Source organism: Mustela putorius, unplaced genomic scaffold (genome assembly GCF_011764305.1).
Source record: "Mustela putorius furo isolate JIRA1106 unplaced genomic scaffold, ASM1176430v1.1 tig00001059_pilon_pilon_pilon, whole genome shotgun sequence".
Lineage (NCBI taxonomy): Eukaryota > Metazoa > Chordata > Mammalia > Carnivora > Mustelidae > Mustela > Mustela putorius.
The window spans coordinates 4,158,081-4,178,396 of NW_025421553.1; positions in this window are offsets into that span (position 1 = coordinate 4,158,081).

The following is a 20,316-nucleotide window of genomic DNA, read 5'->3' on the forward strand; positions in this document are numbered from 1 at the left end:
TGTGAAGTCTTTCCAAGGAGCACATGCTCCTGGGTAGTTTTAAGGGAACTAATTTCCAGATCCCCTACACATATCCTACTCTTTCCCAAAATGGATCTACTAGAGAACAAATCTGTATTCATATTAGTCCCTGCCCCACATTATAAGAACAAAGATGTTAGTCTCACCTATCCCAAATCTTAATATGACACAAGGCCCTTAATATGAACCCAAACTCCCAGATGTGGCAAACAAAGGGAAAATTCCCTTTAATGGAAACTTTATGGTCCTTTGAAGGTTCCTTTAATCAGAAATCCATACAACTCTGGGCTCTCCTTTCTTAAACACATGTTAAAACTGCTATGTTAGAAAACACAGAAATAAGGTGTTTGGACTCATATATGGTTTTTCAGAATTCAGATATATATGGTAAAGTGGAATGATAGACAATTTTTATTTAATACCTTTTCCTCTTCCATCTCTTCACTCTTTTCAAAGAACGCCTTGCTCTTGAGGGGGAGGAGACCTGAGAGAATGAAGCACAGAGAAAATCAGAGAAACTGAATACCAAAAATGGCCTCTTTGCGCACTTGTACACAATTACTTTCCACAATTTTCCATACTCATCCCTAGGATATATCTGAACTGGGAAGAAATGCAACTTAGAGCAGCTACAGCAATATATAGGTTTGCAATGGTGACTACTATCAATGTAATTAGAATGCCTTCAGGCAATACTAACTTTTACAAGATAAGATGGATAAAACCCAAGGATAAACTTTCCTGTGCATTTTCATAGTCAATGCACATTAGTTAATACAGTTGTCAAAACCTGTTGTATCAAACCAGAGACTGAAATAATTATTTCAGTTATAGTCATATAGTTTTCATCATATTCTCTTGTTTAATATCTTTTTCATAATAATAAAAAATTATGTGCAGCCAGACTGATTAGCAGCATAGGACCTTTCCATATTATTAGTAGTATTTCTACTAATATTTTTACACTAGGGTTTGTTTTTTTATTGTTTTTTTTTTTTTTTAGATTTTTAATTTATTTAACAGAGAGGTCACAAGTAGGCAGAGAGGCAGACAGAGAGAGAGAGAGGAAGCAGGCTCCCTTCTGAGCAGAGAGCCCGATGCGGGCCTCATCCCAGGAACCTGAGATTATGACCTGAGCCAAAGGCAGAGGCTTAACCCACTGAGCCACCCAGGTGCCCTTTTTACACTAGTTCTTATTCTCCAAAGCCAGTCAGCCATATATACCATTTTTACCAGAGACATACTGCCTTTTATCATTATATTTTTAATTTCTTTTCAGTGTTCCAGAATTCACTGTTTATGCACCACACCCAGTGCTCCATGCAATACATGCCCTCCATAATACCCACCACCAGGCTCTCCCTACCTCCTACTCCCCTCCCCTCCAAAACTCTCAGATTGTTTCCATTCTTATTTTATATGAAAAGAGTCTATTATCTTGTTTTTATAATTTAAACATGGAATTAACTATATCATTTTAATTTTTATTGTGTTAGTGATCAGCTTCACAAGATATGTTTTTAATCTTCATTGATTATCATAGTCTTCAAAACAGCTAAGTGAACTGAAAAATGAAGTCAAAGTTTTTTTCTGACAGAAAGGCTACCTGATTTGGCTACTTGGTTTGGCAGTGAACCCTGGCTCTGCCAATGTGGTTTGTGACAGACATTTTCTATAAATGAGTTGAATCTGCAACTCTAAAGTAATAGTAACACATTTAAAGCAAAAACAAGGTCAAAGTATTTTATCAAAAGGCATTGTTTTAGCAAAACTGTAATGAAATTAAAAGAATACATTTCTGAAGACAGAATTTTAAAAGGTGAGTCTATGTGAAAGTGTTATGGCATAAAAACAATGAGGAATCTTAGCAGAGCTCTTTTGGTATACTTCCCATAAAACGAGAAAGTGAATTATGCTAATGACAAGAACAAAAGCTCTTTGCACGTCACGTGTTTTCCAATTCACTGATTGTAAGAAAAATGAAGAAGAACCTAATCAAGTTTTCAGGTGACTGAGCATTAAAAGTATTTTTTGATAATAGCTCATTATATGAATTTTGGCATATAACATAGAAGAAGTTCAAATAATTGAATTATATTGCTATAATAAAACACTTTCAATTCCTGCAGCTTACATCAATAAAAAACAAAAAACAGAATTGAAGCCAACCCATCTCATTCTAGCGAAAAGTAATATTCCTCTACAGAAACATGAACTGACAAAAGTTCTTCATCTCATTAAGAGATGCACTTACAATATAATTTCACTTTTTGTATTTAATAATTAGTATAATGTATTTGTTATTTTAATCAATACATTGCTAATAATGACAATTCAATCACACTTTTTTAATGCTTAGAGTTTTATGGTCACAGAAAATAAAAGTTAAAATTAATTTGAATACATTTTAGTAAAGTAAATGTAACAGGGTAATTAATAGTCTTTTTAAACAAAAATTATATTAAAGTAAAATTTGGGGGCAATGGAAAGAAAATTTGGGTTGAAGGAGAAAAAAAAAGTCAAATTTCTCCAAGTTAAATAAGTGGTTTTTAAAAATAGAATGATAGGGCATCTGGGTGGCTCAGTCAATTAAGCATCTGACTTTGGCTCAGGTCATGATCTCAGGGTCCTGGGATCAAGCCCTGTGTTGGGCTCCCTGCTCACTAGGGACTTTGCTTGTCCCTTTTTCTCTGCCCCTACCCCCATTCTCTCCCTCTTAAATAAATAAAATCTGGTGGATTTATTTAAAGTGAATGATGTATTATCAATTGCCATAGTGTTTAGATTTGATTGTATACATTTACAAAAGAAATTCAACTTTGATTTTAAAATGTTAACATTTATAATATGCTCCAAATTACATCCTTTGAAAGTATTCAAACTTATAGTGAAAAACTTTATTAACTTAAAAATTGCATGATAATTCATATTCTATTAAGATTCTTTCGGAGAGTGTAAGAACCAAAAAGTCTGGAAACCTCTGAGCTAGACAAACATCTATGCACCTGTGTTTTGAGGAACTCACTCTTGGGCAGAAATACTTCCCAACCAGCCACAATTCCTAAGTTTCCCCATTTTTCTGATGGAAGCCTTCAAAGTTGCTGACCATGAACTTATGGCACTGCAAAGTATAAGACCTTGAGGAAACAAAGCACCAATACATTTTGATGGACAAGTAAAAGAAAGATTCAGACTGCCTGTCAGTGGATGGTCTACTAAGGCACCAACTTAATCACATGGGGGTGAGGGGGAAGATCCTAGACATCAACCCTCCTGAGCTGCATATTTGATGAGTCTGTAGAAGACTGGCAATTTTTTTTAGAGCCTTTACTTCATTCCCTTACAAAGTCCAATCTCTTTAGTGTTAAAATCCCTCTTCTCCAGATTCTTTCAAGCATGGCATTATACCCCTGCCCAGCATATCCAAAAGGGCGGGTTAATGGTCACGAGAGAAAGGGGCTGGGCGGTGAGAGAAGAGGGATTGCACATCAGGTGCTCAACTCCATAGTCCTTGAGACCCCAGCACTTCTGGGGAAAAGCCTGTAGAGCAGCAGGCAGCTCGGGAATGAGGACGGAAAAGGGGGGGTCACCTTTTCTTTCATTGCATGTGTCTATTAGTCTTACTCCCAAGCATAACTACTGAAAGCAACACGAAATTAATCTCTTCCTTCACACAATACACAGTACCATTAATGCAAGACTTGGCTATTTCACCGAGACCCATGTGGCTAAATGAAAGCCTCACAGAGGTGAGAATTTTAAGAATGCATTCATTTGCTGATTCTTTCAAGTTGGGCAGCTTTAATTATTAGCTGAAACTTTTCTGAGCCCAATGCCTTCTATTACTTTCCACCCAGCCCTTGGTCCTAGCTGCATTCTGAGCTGCACAGACTAGGCTGGCTCCTTCTTCCACACAGCAGCCTTCTGCATCCTGCTCCCCTTGCCTTTATCTCCTCTAGACCAAACTGCCTCAGTTCCTTTAGCCAGTGTCCCTGTGACCCATTTTCTGGAACTCTCACCACTCCTATTGCCCTCTTGCAAGAACCTTGGTTCGCAGCTGACCCAGCTTCTTTTTAGAAATGACAGGACTGATGGCAGAACCATCCACAAAAAACACACAGTAAATGAGGCCCGGGCCATCAGGGTGCCCGGTGATATAGCTAACTTGTGAAAGGGGCGCCTGGGTGGCTCAGTGTTAAGCCGCTGCCTTCGGCTCTGGTCATGATCTCAGGTCCTGGGATCTAGCCCTGCATTGGGCTCTCTGTTCAACAGGGAGCCTGCTTCCCCCTTTCTCACTCTGCCTGCCTCTCTGCCTGTTTGTGATTTCTGTCTGTCAAATAAATAAATAAAATCTTTAAAAAAAGAAAAAAGAAAGTGGGAGTCCTGGTTACTGCCTAATGGCTGCCCTCAGGATACTTGTGCTCTGCTCCCCCAACCCAACACGTGGGGCAACCCCAGTACTGAGCCAAGCCCCCAGTATGCGCTTCCCTGCACTGCTGCCCTCATGGCCCCTGAGAAGGGGACACACAGTCCCTTCTTTTTCAGAAGCCCTAGAACACCCGCTGTTCCTTCCTTGAGCTGTATGTGCCAAAGGGGCCAGCTGGTGGGAGAGGGGAGCAAGCAGCAGTGCCTCCCCAGGCCTCCACAGGGGTGACTGCCCTGCTGGCTCATGCCTTCAAATCTCAAAACTAGTTTCTGAAAAGCAGATGTTCCCTGCAGAGCTGAGGGACACTGCTTTCTAGGAGAGAGGGGTAACTCTCTAATTTGTCATTAACAGCTAGGATTTCCTTTGTCAGATGTGATAATGAAGGAGTATTTGATGTGAGTTCTTGTGGAGGAGGATTAGCTCACAGGGACATTGAAAAACTGTGGTAGCAGCCCCTGGGAAGGGTGTGATAGGATAGCCCTTGCTCACTGCCACTGTGCGGGATACTTGAGGGGCTGTTACATCTCTTCACATATGGACCCAACTGTGAGGGCAGAATCAGCAGCTCAGCTGAAGGGTAATTCACTGCCTGGAAAGAATGAACCTTGTCTAAGTCCACAGAGCCTTTTCCTTAAATCTTTACATGTCCTACACACGCATAACATTGCTGGTGGGAAAGTAAAGTGGGGCAGCAGCTTTGGCAAACAGTTTGTCAGTTTCTTTAAAAATTAAACATAGATTTCGCATTGACTCAGCAATTCCACTCCTAGGTATAGAACAAAAGAATTGAAAATAGGGGCACATAAAGACTTGTCTATGAACATAAGTCGCGGCATTATTCAGATCAGCTAAAAAGTGAGAATAACTGAAATGTTCGTCAGCTGATAAAGAACTAAGCAAAATGTGGTTTATCCACACAATGCCATATTATGCAGCTATAGAAAGGAATGAAGCATTCATATGGGCTATTTAGGTTGAACCTTGAAAACATTACGTGAGTTAAGAGAAGCCAGTCATGAAAGGCCACATATTGTAGGATTTCCTTTGTATTTAATGTCCAGAATAGGCAAGTCTTTTATAGAAACAGAAAGTAGATTAGAAGCGGTCAGGGGCTGAGGAAGGAGAGAATGGGGATTGATTCCTAACAGATAATGGTCTTTCTTTTTGGGATGATTAACATGTTCTGGAATTGTAAGAACTGTGAGGGTTACACAGTCTTCTGAATACACTGCAAACTGCTGGATTTTATACTTAAAAGGATGAGCTTCATATGTTAATTATATCTGTTTTTAAAAATTCAACAATAAACCACTGGAAAATGGCACAAGGCATGAAGAGATGTTTCATTGCAGAAAATATACAGGTGGCAGCTGAGTACACAGATGCCCAACATCATTAGCCACCAGGGAAATGTACGTGAAAACCACAATGCAGCATCACTAGACAACGATCAGAGATAGTTGAGACAACTGCTTATGAAGATGAGGAAAAGCTGGGTCACTCATACTTCGCTGGTGGGAATGTGAAAAGGTATGTATAGCCCCTTCAGGAAGCAATTTGGCAGTTTCTTAAAAAACTAAACATACTGACATATGACCCAACAATTACATTCCTGGGTATTTCTCCCAGAAAAATACAAAATTATGTTCTTTAGAAGCCTATGTGTGAATGTTTATAGCAGCCTGATTCATGACAGTCCCAAACAACCCAGATGTCTTTCAATGGGTTGTTTAAACAGACTGTGTGCACCATATCATGGAATACCACTCAGCAATAAAAAGACAAGCATCACTTATGTATGCAACAACCTGGAGGAATTTTCAGAGAGTTACACTCAGTGAAAACATGCTAATCCCAAAATCTTACATGTAATTTCATTTATATAACTTTTCTGAAGTGACAAACGTATACAAAAAGCAGATTAGTGGTTGCTGGGGGCTAAAGAGGGGGTGTGGTGGGCAGGAGGGAAGGTATAAAAGTTCGACATGAGGGGTGCCTGGGTGGCCTCGGCTCAGGTCATGATCTCAGGGTCCTGGGATCAAGCCCTGCATCAGGCTCTCTGCTCAGCAGGGAGCCTGCTTCCTCCCCCTCTCTGCGTGCCTCTCTGCCTACTTGTGATCTCTGTCAAATAAATAAATTTAAAAAAGAAAAAGTTCAACATGAAGGATCCTTGTAGTGACAGACATGTTCTGCATATTGATGATATCAGTGCCAATATCCTATGACATTGTGCTACAGCTTTACAAGATATCATTGGAAAAACTGGGGAAAGCATAAATGGGATCCCTCTGTATTATTTCCGATGACGGCATGTGAATCTACAATTATCTTAAATTAGGAAGTTTAATTTAAAAAAGAAGAAGAGAAAAACACTGAATATTTGCAAGATATTCCATTATAGCAAAACTTAGCTATTACCTACACTGGACATTTATGTTGTTTCTTATCTTTCACACTCTAAATAATGCCGTGATGAACCTTTATGCTCCAAAACCTCTTCGGGTATCTTTAGTGTTTCCTTTTATATTTTGCCAAAGTGCTTTCGCAAAAGTTTATACCAAGTTACAAGTTTATCAATATGGTAGTATATCTGCCCTAGAAACCCCATCAGCCTTGCAGTGCATACCTGGATGCAGACCTCTGCTAATTTCACAGGTGAAAAATAGTACCCCATTGCATCTATTTCCTCTTTCGTATTAGTGAGGGTGAACATTTTTAATGTTTTAAACCATTTATATCGTTTTATGATTAGTCTATTCCTCAAGACCAAGGGATTCCTCTGACCCTTCATGCATGAAGCAATGGGCACAAGAAACATTATGAGCTGGTTAAAAACTGATTGTAATCTTTTAAAGGTTATAGCAAAAGCAACCAACAGGTGTTAGGGGAATCCTGAGCTGAAATACAACCAAGAAGTGAGGAGGAGGAGCAGACATAGCCAGAGCGAGGTCAGAAGTAGGGCCCAGATGAGATATGATTCAAGTCCAGGTGAAGTCAGCAAGTAATTGGTACAGATAGCAACAGTATGAGGCAGGGGATGGGGGTCAGGAGTAAAGAGCTCCGTAGAGCCTTTCCTTGGTGGGGGGGGGGGGGGGAGGAGCAGGGAGGTTGGTAAATACACAAAAATTATGTAAGAATCAAATGGCATAGAAGTACAAATGACAGAAAGCTAGAGAGCGAGCCCAAGGCACAGATTTAATCCCAGAAACAAGATCCTATTGTTCCAGTAGAGACGGATCTTTTAAAACAAATGTGGGGCTAGGGTTATTTGAAGATGTGCACGACTATAGGTGTAAATAAAGAAATGGAAAATGTCGGGCTGGTGAATGTGTATGTACCTGAATAAATGTAGAAGCCGAAAATTATTTATACTGCTTATAATGGGACTAGAGATGCAGTGGAAGGTCTCCTGACTGGTTCCCAGGAAAATGGCACACACCAACTAACTTCTCAATCTGTAAAACTACAAAACAAAAGACCCTCCCTGTGTCTACACATGGATAATCACATCTAAATCATACCTACAAGGGAAGAAAATGGGCCAACATTACAAAATCTGTGTTGCAGAGAAGTGAAGAGAACTTTCTATATCCGATCTTCTACCTTTAGCAAGAATTTCTCCAGAAGCCTTGGGTAAACCTCTGATAAGAACTTAAACAGTTCAGGATGCCTGAGTGGTTTTGTTGGTTAAGTGCCTTCAGCTCAGACCAGGATCCCAGGGTCCTGGGACTGAGTCCCACATCAGGCTCCCTGCTCAGTGGGGAGCTCGCTTCTCCCTCGGCCAGCTGCTCCCCCTACTTGTGCTCAAAAAGAACTTAGTTTCTTCTTGGATACTGCCCTTGATAGGAATTTATTTCAGTAAAAAATAGTTTAATCTATTTTTATGATACTAAAATTATCAGAAGATTCTTTGTTTGAATTAACTCACTATTTTCCTATTTTTGATTCTCATCCATAAATTCTAGTTCTCCCCCCTGGAGTCACACAAAACAGTGACCACAACAGATAATTAATTTATTAAGATTTTGTTTATTTATTTGACAGGGAAAGAGACAGCAAAAGAGGGAACATAAGCGGGGGGATGGGAGAGAGAGAATCAGGCTTCCTGCTGAACAGGGAGCCAGATGTGGGGCTCAATCCCAGGACCCTGAGATCATTACCTAAGCTGAAGGCAGACACATAAGAATTGAGCTACCCAGGCACCCCAATAGTTGTTTTGTTGTTTTTTATGCTCAGTTAGCCAACATTAAGTACATCATTAGTTTCTGATGTAGTGTTCTGCATAGAACACACAGTGCTCATCACCACAGGTGCCCTCCTCAATGCCCATCACCCAGCTATACCATCCCCCTACCTGCCTCCCTTCTATAACTTCAGTCTGGTTCCTGGAGTCCAGAGCCTCTCATGGTTTCTCTTCCTCCCCGATTTCTTCACATTCGGTTTTCCCTCCCCTCCCCTGTATTCCTCCATGCTATTCCTCATGTTCCGCATATGAGTGAAACTGTATGATAATTGTCTTTGTGCTAAGTGAAATAACACAACAATAGTGGATACTTAATACATGCTGACTACTGGATTCTGTGTACAGCATCATTTTCTTTAGTTCTGACAACACCTTTTTTATCACCCTTACCTTACAGATAAAGAAATGGAAACAAACGTGATTATGTAACATCCCCAAGTTAGGGTATGGCTACAGCCAATGTGTGAATTCAGGTCTGTGTGTGTCTGGCTTTTCTCTCTTAAGTATTGTGTTAGGTTCTGCTAAGCTGCCCCAAAAGTCTGTACCTTTGGGAGAGTCTGTAAGTCTAGAAAGCCAGCTCTTCCTTCAGAGTTACACATTTCTGCCACCAACATATTGTCACATCTGCCTCCAGAGACTTCTCTATGAAAAATCTGGTCAGATTACCTACAAGGACAGAGAGCTGGCACTTCAGACTCTATGAACCACTGATGGGGACTTTGTGGAGAAGTAACTAATCTCACCCACTTCTAAATATCGCCTACCAAAAACAGCTATCATTATCCACAAAGCAAACAAAGAAAACATACTAAGAAAAACCTCCAATGTGGTGAATAATCAAACTGGTGTAGGACGGTTAACAATTCAATAACAAAAAGGAATTTCTTCTTCCTCTTTACCCTGGGAATTCTGGAAGATCTCCTTAAGCTTCTGGTCAAGCTGCAGAAGAAATGAAAAGTGTCAGATGTAGAGAGTAGTGGAATCTTGACATCCCAGTACCACTAGGAAACATTTTTTTTTTTTTTTTACGTGACTGCCGTCACAATGTGGAAAAGAAAGGAAATGTAAAGCAGCTGATTCTGTAAGTTTAAAGGGGGGTGCCACCTCCTTCTTGGCTTTAATTTCCTCTGAAAAAATGCCTTGTGTTTTGGTCTCTAACCAAATGCCCGTTACTGACCTCTCTCATTTCCAGAATTCACATAGCATCTGTTGCTCTATTTTTTCAGAAATAAGTTTCTTTCCCTTTTACCAACTATAAAAGCAAGCCATAACTGTAAAATCAAGTTCAAATATTCACAGAAGGTGAACATGTTCCAAAATCATAGACTCAAGAAATAATCTTTATCTTCTCGATCTTTCTGTTGTATATATTATACATATGGTTTTGTTTGCAAAGGCCAAACTGTGTTCGATGTAGTGTATACAACTTGTTTTTTTTTAATATATAACATACTGTGAACATTTTCCTTGCTAGTTTTTGTATCTCTCTCTTGTTTTGAATGTCTGCTTACTATTCTATTTTTTTACTATACCATAACTCAATAACTAGAACCATACTGACAGATTTTTACCTTGTTTCCAATTATCCATTACTATAGATACTTCTACAATGAACAAAACTTGTGTAAATTATCTTTATGTCCATGTCTGGGGATCACAGCAGAGAGAAAGTAAGGACTGTTCCCAGAAATGAAATCATAAGGAAAAAGTTTATGCATGATTAAAATGTTCAAATCTGTTGCCAAACTATTCATTAGAAAAATTTACACAACTACCAACAGAAAAATATCAGGGGTCAGATATATTTTATTGGGTTTTCTATGTGTAGATACATCATGCTAAACCAGTGTATATGCTTACATTCTACATGTGTCATGGATAGACCACACCGAGTGGAGCGGGAAGCCTTGTCCTCCCTGACTTTCTGGGGCCTCTAGTTCTGGAATACAAGTCAGTCAGCTGCAAAGAAGGCAAATCTCTCTATGGCCTGGCTTTCAAACCAACAAGGCACTTCTCAGTAGCAGAGCTTTACTGGCTGAGCTTGGGGCTCTGACTAAGAATATAAAGACACTCTAAGAATTTATCCTGTTCTAGCTCAAGACAGTCTCCAAGGAACCCTGAATTACAGATATTCGAACACAATGTTATAAGGTAAAAGAAATAAAAAATATCAAATGTTTGTCAGGGGAATTCCCAGAACCTATGAATATGTCACTTACAAGGTAAAAGGGACTCAGAAGTTGTGATTAAGTAAAGGATACTGAGGTGCAGAGGCTTCGTGGAATATCCGGGTGGGTCTAATATAATCACAAGGGTATTTATAGGGAGACAGGAAGTTCAGACAAAGAATGCAATGTGATGACAGAAACAAAGAGAGATTTCCAGATGCTACCCTGCTGGCTTTGAAGATGGAAGAGGGAGCCACAAGCTAAGGAAAGCCAGTGGCTTCTAGAAGATGAAAAAGGCAAAGAAACGGATTCTCCCCTAGAGCCTCTGGAAAAAAAACAGTTCTGTCACTTCAATTGTGCAAGCCATTTCAGACTTCTGACCTCTAGGATTATAAAAAAACAAATCTGTGTTGCTACTACGTTTGTGGTAATGTCACAGCAGCATTTGAATACAGAAAATTAAGAGAAAGTTTAATGGAGGGTTTATTTCAGCTGAACTTTGATACATAGGTAGGATTCTAGTAGGCAGAAATGAGAAATAGAATTGCAAGGAAGAGAACAGCATGGGCAATGGCACAGAGGTGAGAAGAATAAAGTGTGTGCCCTATAGGTATGGAAAAGCATGGGTCCTTTAGGAAAGGAGAAACCTGGTTGACGTGCCTACAGAAGACAATATCAGACATTATATAATCAGGGATCAGGGGGTGCTTAGATGACTTCGGAGAGGACGTGGACGGGATCCCTCTTGAGCGAAACCTGAGAAAAAGAATTTGGGTCTAGAGGTTCAGCTAGAATTAGGTGAAGAATAGCTTAGGAGGGGCACTGTGGGCAAGGTGAATGGGATAACAGGGGCGCAAGAACACAGCAAGACAAAGACGAACAGGGTAAGAAGCAGCTGAAAAGAAGGAAGGAGGGAGGCTTAGGGCAGGCTAAAAGATGCCTCTACTACTGAGGCAAGGGGTTTGATATTCTGTAGGGAAACGCTGAAGGAATTTGAGGAGACCAATACTATGACATGTTTGTTTTCTTTTTTAAAGATTTTATTTATTTATTTGACAGAGAGAAATAACAAGTAGTCGGAGAGGCAGGCAGAGAGAGAGAGAGGGAAGCAGACTCCCTGCTGAGCAGAGAGCCCGATGTGGGGCTCGATCCCAGGACCCTGAGATCATGACCTGAGCCGAAGGCAGCGGCCTAACCCACTGAGCCACCCAGGCGCCCCTGTTTGTTTTCTTTAATCCCTTTGTTCTCCGTAGAACAGGTATGTAAATCCACCACTGTTGGTTAGTGAGGAGGCAGACAATTCCTGAGGTGTGGAAAGGAGATTACACTCGGGTTTTTCTTGGCTGCACAGCTCATGTACTCAGACTTGTTATTTTGTTTAACTGACTTGGACAGTTCTATGGTTAGGGTGGCGTTGTGAGATGGGGAGGATGGTGAAGAAGACCTTGAGAGCCACCGAGAGTATGATGTCGTAAATGCTGAGCTGAAAGTCAGGAGACCCAAGTTACAGACACAACTTTACAGCAGTGAACTATATGAACTTGGGCAAATGATCATATATGTCCCTGAGACTCAGTTTCCTCACCTACACAATCAGGATCTGAGCTGGGAGAGGTGTGGCAGTGGTGAAGGTTGCCGTTCAACTATGCTGACAGCTCCCAAGCATTCCCACTTTGATTCTATGCCCAGAAATCTCGGATTTTAACATTCAATATTGTACAGTCCAAATCCTTCCCTGGCCACTTGTCACTAAGCCTTGGTTACATTTTTGCAAACAGCAGATCACCGAGCAAACCTCACCTCTTATTTGTCCAGTAGCACAGGCTGAGATCTAGAGCCAGAACTGACCAATCCTATTGCCAGCTGAGCAGGTGTTACTCTTAAAAACACCCGTCTTTGTCAAAGATGTAAAGAAAGCAGAATGGGAGACCCCAGAAAGAAGGAAACCCAACAAAATAAGCTTTGATCATTGATGCAAAGGCACAGAAAAGTGATAAGCAAAGAGCCAAATTTCTTTTTTTTTTTTTTTAAGATTTTATTTATTTATTTGACAGACAGAGATCAGAAGTAGGCAGAGACATAGGCACAGAGGAGGAAGCAGGCCCCCTGCCGAGCAGAGAGCCCGATGTGGGGCTCGATCCCAGGACCCAGAGATCATGACCTGAGCCGAAGGCAGAGGATTAACCCACTGAGCCACCCAGGCGCCCCAAGAGCCAAATTTCTGACATAAAAGAAAAACAACTGGCTTTCAAAAATGTTACAGAGGGCTTCCCTGGAATTTCATATTTATGACCAGATTTCAAGGGATTGACCATATGAGTCACTGATTAAGCAAGACTTTTTAGATCACCCATAGGCTAAGTGCCTTCTATCATAGCCATGACTAATGCTGTGAATCAAGATTTCAAGGGTAACCCAGGGTCACTGTTCAGAGTTCAGTTAGTGTATTTTCTTCCAAAATGTTGGAATACCAGGCCTTTTCCTGAGACTGGCTGTCAGTCAGGAGATATGGTAATATGTAGAGTTAATTCAAGTTCAGACACTGGCAGGGGAGTGACTTTGACCCAAGAAACCTGACAGTGAAATATATAGGAAATACTGCCTTTCTGCCCTGGAAAACTTCAATGGTGTGGTTGCATTGGAGTTTTCCTACAAGATTTAATGGAACAATTTCTTGTGCCCCTGTCTAATTTTATGGCTTGATTAATCAAACTGGTCTCCTTTGATACCATCTTCAGTCAAGGCAACCAGAAGAGAACCTGGGCAATGCCACGCAGTGTTACAGTGTAAAGACAAGAGCTAAAGGAGAGAACTCAATGGAAACCTGCTCATCTTCATACTCTGTGGTTGCTGTTGTCATTGTTGATTCAGTCAACTGGAGACCTGAGCCTGTGCCAACTAAACGTATTACGACATGGCCATGAACTGCTAACTGCTAAAAGGCAGATTGCTTCTGACCTGAAAATCCAGAGCTTGCTTACCACAATCATTAAGAATAATTGCACAGGCATACTTGAAGTTTATGCCAGTAATATTTGTTCTAGAAAGTAAAATTCGAAAAACTCTGAGGGGACTTTGAAGTAATCTGTGAGGCAAGTAGCAAATCAACATCCTGGACACTCTGTGTAATTTCCTCTGCCACCATTAACAAGAAGAATGAAGCAGTGGAAACCTGCCAGAGAAATGTTCCACAAGTGTTGGAGGCCCTGTCTTGAGTGTGTTTGAATGAAGTCCTGGATGGCCCAGGGGTACCTGGGAATTGGGAGCGCAGAAAGCAGATTTAAGCGGCACTACTTGAGTCTTGGCCAAGGCCCTCTTGCTGGGCCCAGGGTAGGGAGCTCCATTTGTTTCCTGAGTTTAACCCTGCAGTCCTGTCCATCACACCATTTCACTCATTCCTGAGGGAGACCTCCCAAAAACTCTAGAATGTTAGCATTTAAGACAGCCTACGGTTTCCAGAAAGACAATCAGTTAAAAATGATGCACGCTTTGCCTACAAGAGAGAAGATCAGAATGAAAAGAAGGAAGAGCGTTACCCCAACACTGATGTCTCCTGCATCTCCTCATTTTATTTTTAGGGGCCTGGATGATATTACATTTTGACATTTGTATGAACCCCTCAATTGTTCCTAACCTCCCAAATTCATATGTGGAAGCCTTAGCATGCTGGCACTCGAGCAGAATATGAGTGTGTGTGGTGATAAGGTCTTAAGGAGGGATTATGAAGCCATGGGGGTGGGGCCTCGCTGCACAGGACTGGAGTACTTATAAGGGTAGGAGACCCCAGTGACGCTGGTGCCCAGACTAAAAGACCACATGAGGACACAGGGGGAAGGCAGACATCTGCAAGCGAAGAAGAGAGGCCTCACAAGAAACCAGTCCTGCCTACACCTTGATCCCAACTTCCAGCCCCCAGAACTGTGAGAAAATAAGTTTCTATTCTTTAAACCATTCTTTTTATGGCAGCTCCGGCAAACTAATATAACCCCAGTGTTAGCAAACTCTCCAGCTTTTTGGGTAATCCTTTCAATTCAGAAAACAATGACAACAAACAAACAAACACACCAATAGTCTGGAATCCCATTCCGAGTGATGGAGAGATAGAGGTCTGGTGCTACCAGATTCTTACCTACCCTACTGCCCCTACTACCTGTTAGAGAATTCACTTAGGAATGTTTTCATGTTCCATTAAATGACTTGATGAACCTAAACCCCTCAGCCAGCCTTCCTGCTCTGAATGACATTCCTTGCTAACTAGCCATTCACCTTTTACCATCTTATAACCTGTTTCCTCTCTAAGTAGGAACGCTGGATTCTCCCACATAGACACTGGTAATTCCTCCAAGTGTACCAGCTGAGGCCATGTAGCAATGTTTAAGAAAGGGTTATTAAAGTATAGACTGTTAGGCAATAATCATGCCAAAAAAAAAAAAAAAAAAAAAAAGAGAGAGAGAGAGAGAGAAAAGAAAAAAGAAAAAAACAAAAAAAACCCCACCAAGATTAAAAACTAGTTTCTAGATAGGAGTCTACTAAAATCTCCTCCTAGGAGCTTCCACTGGGTCCTCCTTAGGCTATCTTGGTCCTGAGGTGCCACAAAGGAACCATCTTACCTCTATACACAAGAGCACTGACCTTGCTCTCCTTTAGCCAGATCGGAGGCCTCCCAAATCATCTCATTCCTTAAAAAAGGGAACTGTTCTGAAGCGAGGATCAAGGCATGATTTATAATCTGTCCTGGATGGTTGGCAGAGGAAAATCTCCACCCTCCAGAGAACATTCCTGCATCTACCAACAGGGTATGGTTTCATCCACAATAGGGCAGTCCCACACTCCTATGTTTCATTTTTCAAAATCTGGCACACTGTTGTGTAACCTAAGGAAGGAAGTTACACAGGAGATGGTTCACTAAGTTAATTAACTAAAAATTAATTTAAAAAAAAAAACAGAAAATGTCTTTGATCGGCACGGGACTCCATTCCTTGATTTGGTAGACAGCAAAAGAAATGTGCCTCTGGTTACAACTTTAAAGGTTTTCTTCATGGTGGTTGACAGTTGTGAACTAGGAAGAAGAAAACCTTTCCACATGAAAGAACATTTAGGGATAAGGAGAGAGAGCACTCAGGAGTCCATGCTTTTCTCATACTCTTCTTTCCCAGCTCTGAGCTTCCAACACCCCGACTATGATTTCCTGAGCCAGACTGGCAACTGCACTGCCCTGTGAAAACAGCAACAGTAACAATACACACAGCACCTCTCTGGGTCTCAAATTGTGAGGGGCCCTGTGATCTTACTTTACATTCTCCTGAGGCTCTTCATCACAACCTGCTCTCAAGTTGGGAATATAATCCCATTTTCTAGATGAAGAAACAGTTTAGAAAGGGAAGCATTTCCCCCATTAATGTCACCTCTCAGAAATCTTTTTTTTTTAACCTTCACTATCTTTGCTTTTTTCATTTTAAGCTGATTCTAGGGATATCCTTTTGTCTAATGATACTTTATTTAATTGGATACTGGCATTCCTCCTAGCCAAGACTGTAAGTAAGGACAGTTTGTTTTTCCCAGGAAAACCTAATATCCTAAATTGGTCTGGGAAGCATAAAATGGTTTTAAGGTCAACTTCTTTTAGGTTGGTAATTTAATTCACCAAGATTCAGTGAGAGGCTGGAAAGGCCACTTTGTACACTGTGCCATGGGATACCAAGTTGAACAAGTGAATGTCCTTGGTTTGAGGATTCTGCATTAGTATTGTTGGCTGAAGTCTCCTCTTTAGGGATGGGTTACATGGTACGTGCTCTCTGTAGAATGTTTCAGGTCTGAGGCTTTAAGGTGCTAAGCTTATCCTCTGCACTCTAGAACAGGAATCAAATTCAACCACATGATTCATTTTAAATGTCATCTGGAAACAATTAAGGACCAGCAGCTCTTCCAAATGGCTCATAAGTGGTACTTCTGGCAGTTGGTTTGTGGAGCAGAGAAACCCATTCTTTTCTAACCACAAATGAAAATACCGTCATTACTAGCCTGACCCCTCCTTAAATGGTCTTTCGGGAAAGGGCCAAGGTGGCGAGCTGTGCAGGTACACAGGTAATTAGAAAGTACATACCCTGTGGCAGTCACTGGTCTAAGTCATACTCAATTTACTGACAAAACAGCAAGAAAAAGAATTGGCAGAGTGGGCAATGATAAATAATGAGTTGCCAAAGGTTGAAGCTACTGAGATTCTTGGGTTGGAAAATGATGTCAAGAGAATTAGCTAGCATTGCACAATAGCATCTTATTTTAAGAAAAATAAAAAATTGCCTTGTATACCATTCAGAAACACGAACACTAGAGAATACTAGAACACTAGAGAATACTTCTAGCGTACACAACGTAACTGTTGTTATTATTTACCTGTATTGGTTTGTTAATGCTCATAATCTTATGAGACCTGGTTTCGAGATGTGGGAACAAAGACACTACAGTGTTGGGCTGGCATCACTCCAGCGTGGAATGCAATGGGGTCATCCCAACCAGGGCTGTATTAGAACTCTGAAAGTCCTTAGGGGCTTCTGCCTTTGTGGCCCCTTCTCTACTTTAAAAACCAAAACTAAAACTGTATTTTACAATTGCTTTGGTAGAAAGATAAATACAATCCAGGATGGATTCATTATTTGATACTCATGTTTACTACATTCTTTTTTACTTCTGATTTTAAAAGGAAAAGAAAAATTAAGACATTTTTGAGGTTCTTGAAACTATGGTGGGCTCAAGGTGCTATGCTTAATGGATTCGTTGGCCCTGTGCCCAATCGAAACTCCTCTCTACCAGACTCTCTTGCAGCCTCGGGTAGCCTTGTGACATGAGCTCAGTTTCTTGGAAATTTCAGGAAGGATTGCTCCTGCCTCTGCCTTATTCTTTCTGTCTAGGAGGGAGCACATGAAACACACAGAGGCAGCACGCATTTTGCAACCATGGAACCATAATGTCTTCTCAGTAGAAGAGAAGTGAAGATAGTAGAGAAGAAAATAGAAGGGTCCTTACTCCAAATGGTATTTTGAGTTGCACCATCAACCAAAAAGCCTTGTTCGATGAGGAAAAACAAATTACGTCCTACTTGCTTAAGTGGGGATTTGGTTTTCTGTTCTGAGCAGCTCCCTTCTGCTACAGGGCCTCAGCGCTGCTCCCGGGTGAGGCACAGTAGTGGGACTGGGTCCAATCTACTCAGAACCTCAGGAAGCAGCCGGAGGACCTGGAAGTGAATGCAGTAGACAGGAACACAGAGGGTGAGTGTAAGACTTCCTAGTCCTCAGAGAATAAACGCTGGGTGAAAAACTTTGCCCTCTCCAGATGGGACGATGGAGCCACAGGACTACAGGAAACCATGCTTGTCATCACAAATCTAGTGAAGTGGTCACTTCATCACAAGACAGAGGACCTTGAGCCCCGGGCTTCAGCTGCCTACACTCAGCTGACCTAGCTGTATCTGCAGTCGTTGAGAGGTCCAGAACGGGGGAGAGTGACAGCAGACAAAACTGAGCGCATCTTCTCCCAGGTATTTGGCCCCTGGGAGGGCCCCCTTCGTGGGAAGAGGGGGGAGGCCAAGCCCTGATGTTCCAGGTCCCATGCAGATGAGGAACAGAGCCTCCCTGTGGCAGAGGGTCTGTGCACCTGCACTTCTGGAACCCCGGGAGCTGGCTGTTGGGGGTCCCCGATCTGGGGTGGTGCTGAGTTCCCTGCCCACAGGAGCAAGGGAAAAAAATCAACCGTGTGAAATAAAGCCTGTATCAGAGAAGTTTCTTGATGGAATTCATAAGGCAAAAGGTGAGAAAGTTGAACATGTAAAGAGCAGCAGTTCCCAAAAGTCTATTCTGAGAATGTCAGACATTATTGTAGATAAAGTGTTTTTCAGAAAATTCTACTCTACTGAGGGCTGGTGGCTTGGGTAATGTCTTATTCATATTCATTTTGATTTTCATTTTTGTCACTTACTTATTCAACCAACACTAATCACTAGTGTGCATAAAACAGGGTGAGGGAAACAAAGACTCCATCCCTCCTTTCAGGGGGTTAATGAGCTGGTGGGACAGCTTAGACAAAAACAAAGACAAAATAAGCAAATGGGCACTAGGTGGAAGGAAAATATCATGGAGGCATGCGAGGTACTTTGAGTGTTTAGAGTAGCAGTTTCTCAACTTATATGTTAGAGTCACCTGGGGATCTTTAAAAAGCCCAAAGCACAGGCCATAAATCAGATCCATCATGATCTCTGGGATGGGACACAGGCACCAGTAGGTACTGAAGCTTCTCCAGGTGATTTCAGTGTGCAGACGAACACAGAAGAGAAAAGGGGAGCCCTCTTCCTCCAAAACAAAACAAAACAAAAACTAGAGGTATTCTGAGCTGAGCCTTGTCATCAAAATATTCAAAGTGGGGTCCCTGGGAGCATGTTAGAAATGCTAAAACTCGGGCTCCACCCCCCACCTACTGAGTAAGACCCTGCATTTAACAAGATGCTCCAATGATCACAGACACAACAACATTTGAGAATCCCTGCAGAGTAGAGCTTCTAAACCTATGACCTCCATCAGTGTCTCCTGGGAACGTGGTAGAAATGCAAATTTTTCATCCCCACTCTGGCCCTACCAAATCAGAAACTCCAGGAGTGCAGCCCTGCCAGCTGTGACTTTACAAACCAGAACCTGGGTGATTCTGATGGACACAGATATTGGAGAACTACTGGCTCAAAATATGAGTATGCTTTCCACAGATGACATAGAATGGTAGGTCAAGAGCACAGATGCGGGAAAACTCACAGATATTAGGGAACCCAAGCAACAAGAGTGTAAGGCACATGTAGGCAAGAAGCAGGAGTAAAGACTGGAGGGGTACTCTGGACACCGAACTGAAGGCCATCAGCACTCTTGCAAAATGTTTGCCCTCAAAGACCGTTTGTCTATCGTAACTTCAGACATTTGAGTCACTTCTAAAGAATAGAGATTTGAAGAATATAGAAATACTCAAGAGAAATTTACTGAGGACTCTAGACATTCTAGAAAAAACTTTTTCAGGGGCACCTGAGTGGCTCAGTTTGTTAAGCGTTTGCCTTGGCTCAGGTCATGATTCTAGGGTCCTGTTCAGTAGGAAGCTCGCTTCTCCCTCTCCGAGCCACCCCCCCCCCCCCCCCCCGCTTGTGTTCTATCACGCAAACAAAATCTTAAAAAAAAAAACAAAAACAAAAACAAAAAAAAACTTTTTCAGCATTACTGGAATTTAGGTACCTGTTAGGAAAAGGATATATATATATAAAGTCTGTATATAAAGACTCTGGTATGTGTAATCAGAAGTCAGCTTAAATAGATGAAACTGTTCTTACTCAATTTAAATTCTACTCTACCACTTCGTGATGAAAGGATGAATTCTAATTCTATGGCTATCCCTTTCTGAAAGGAATTAGTTCAGAAGGGCTTTGGTCTATG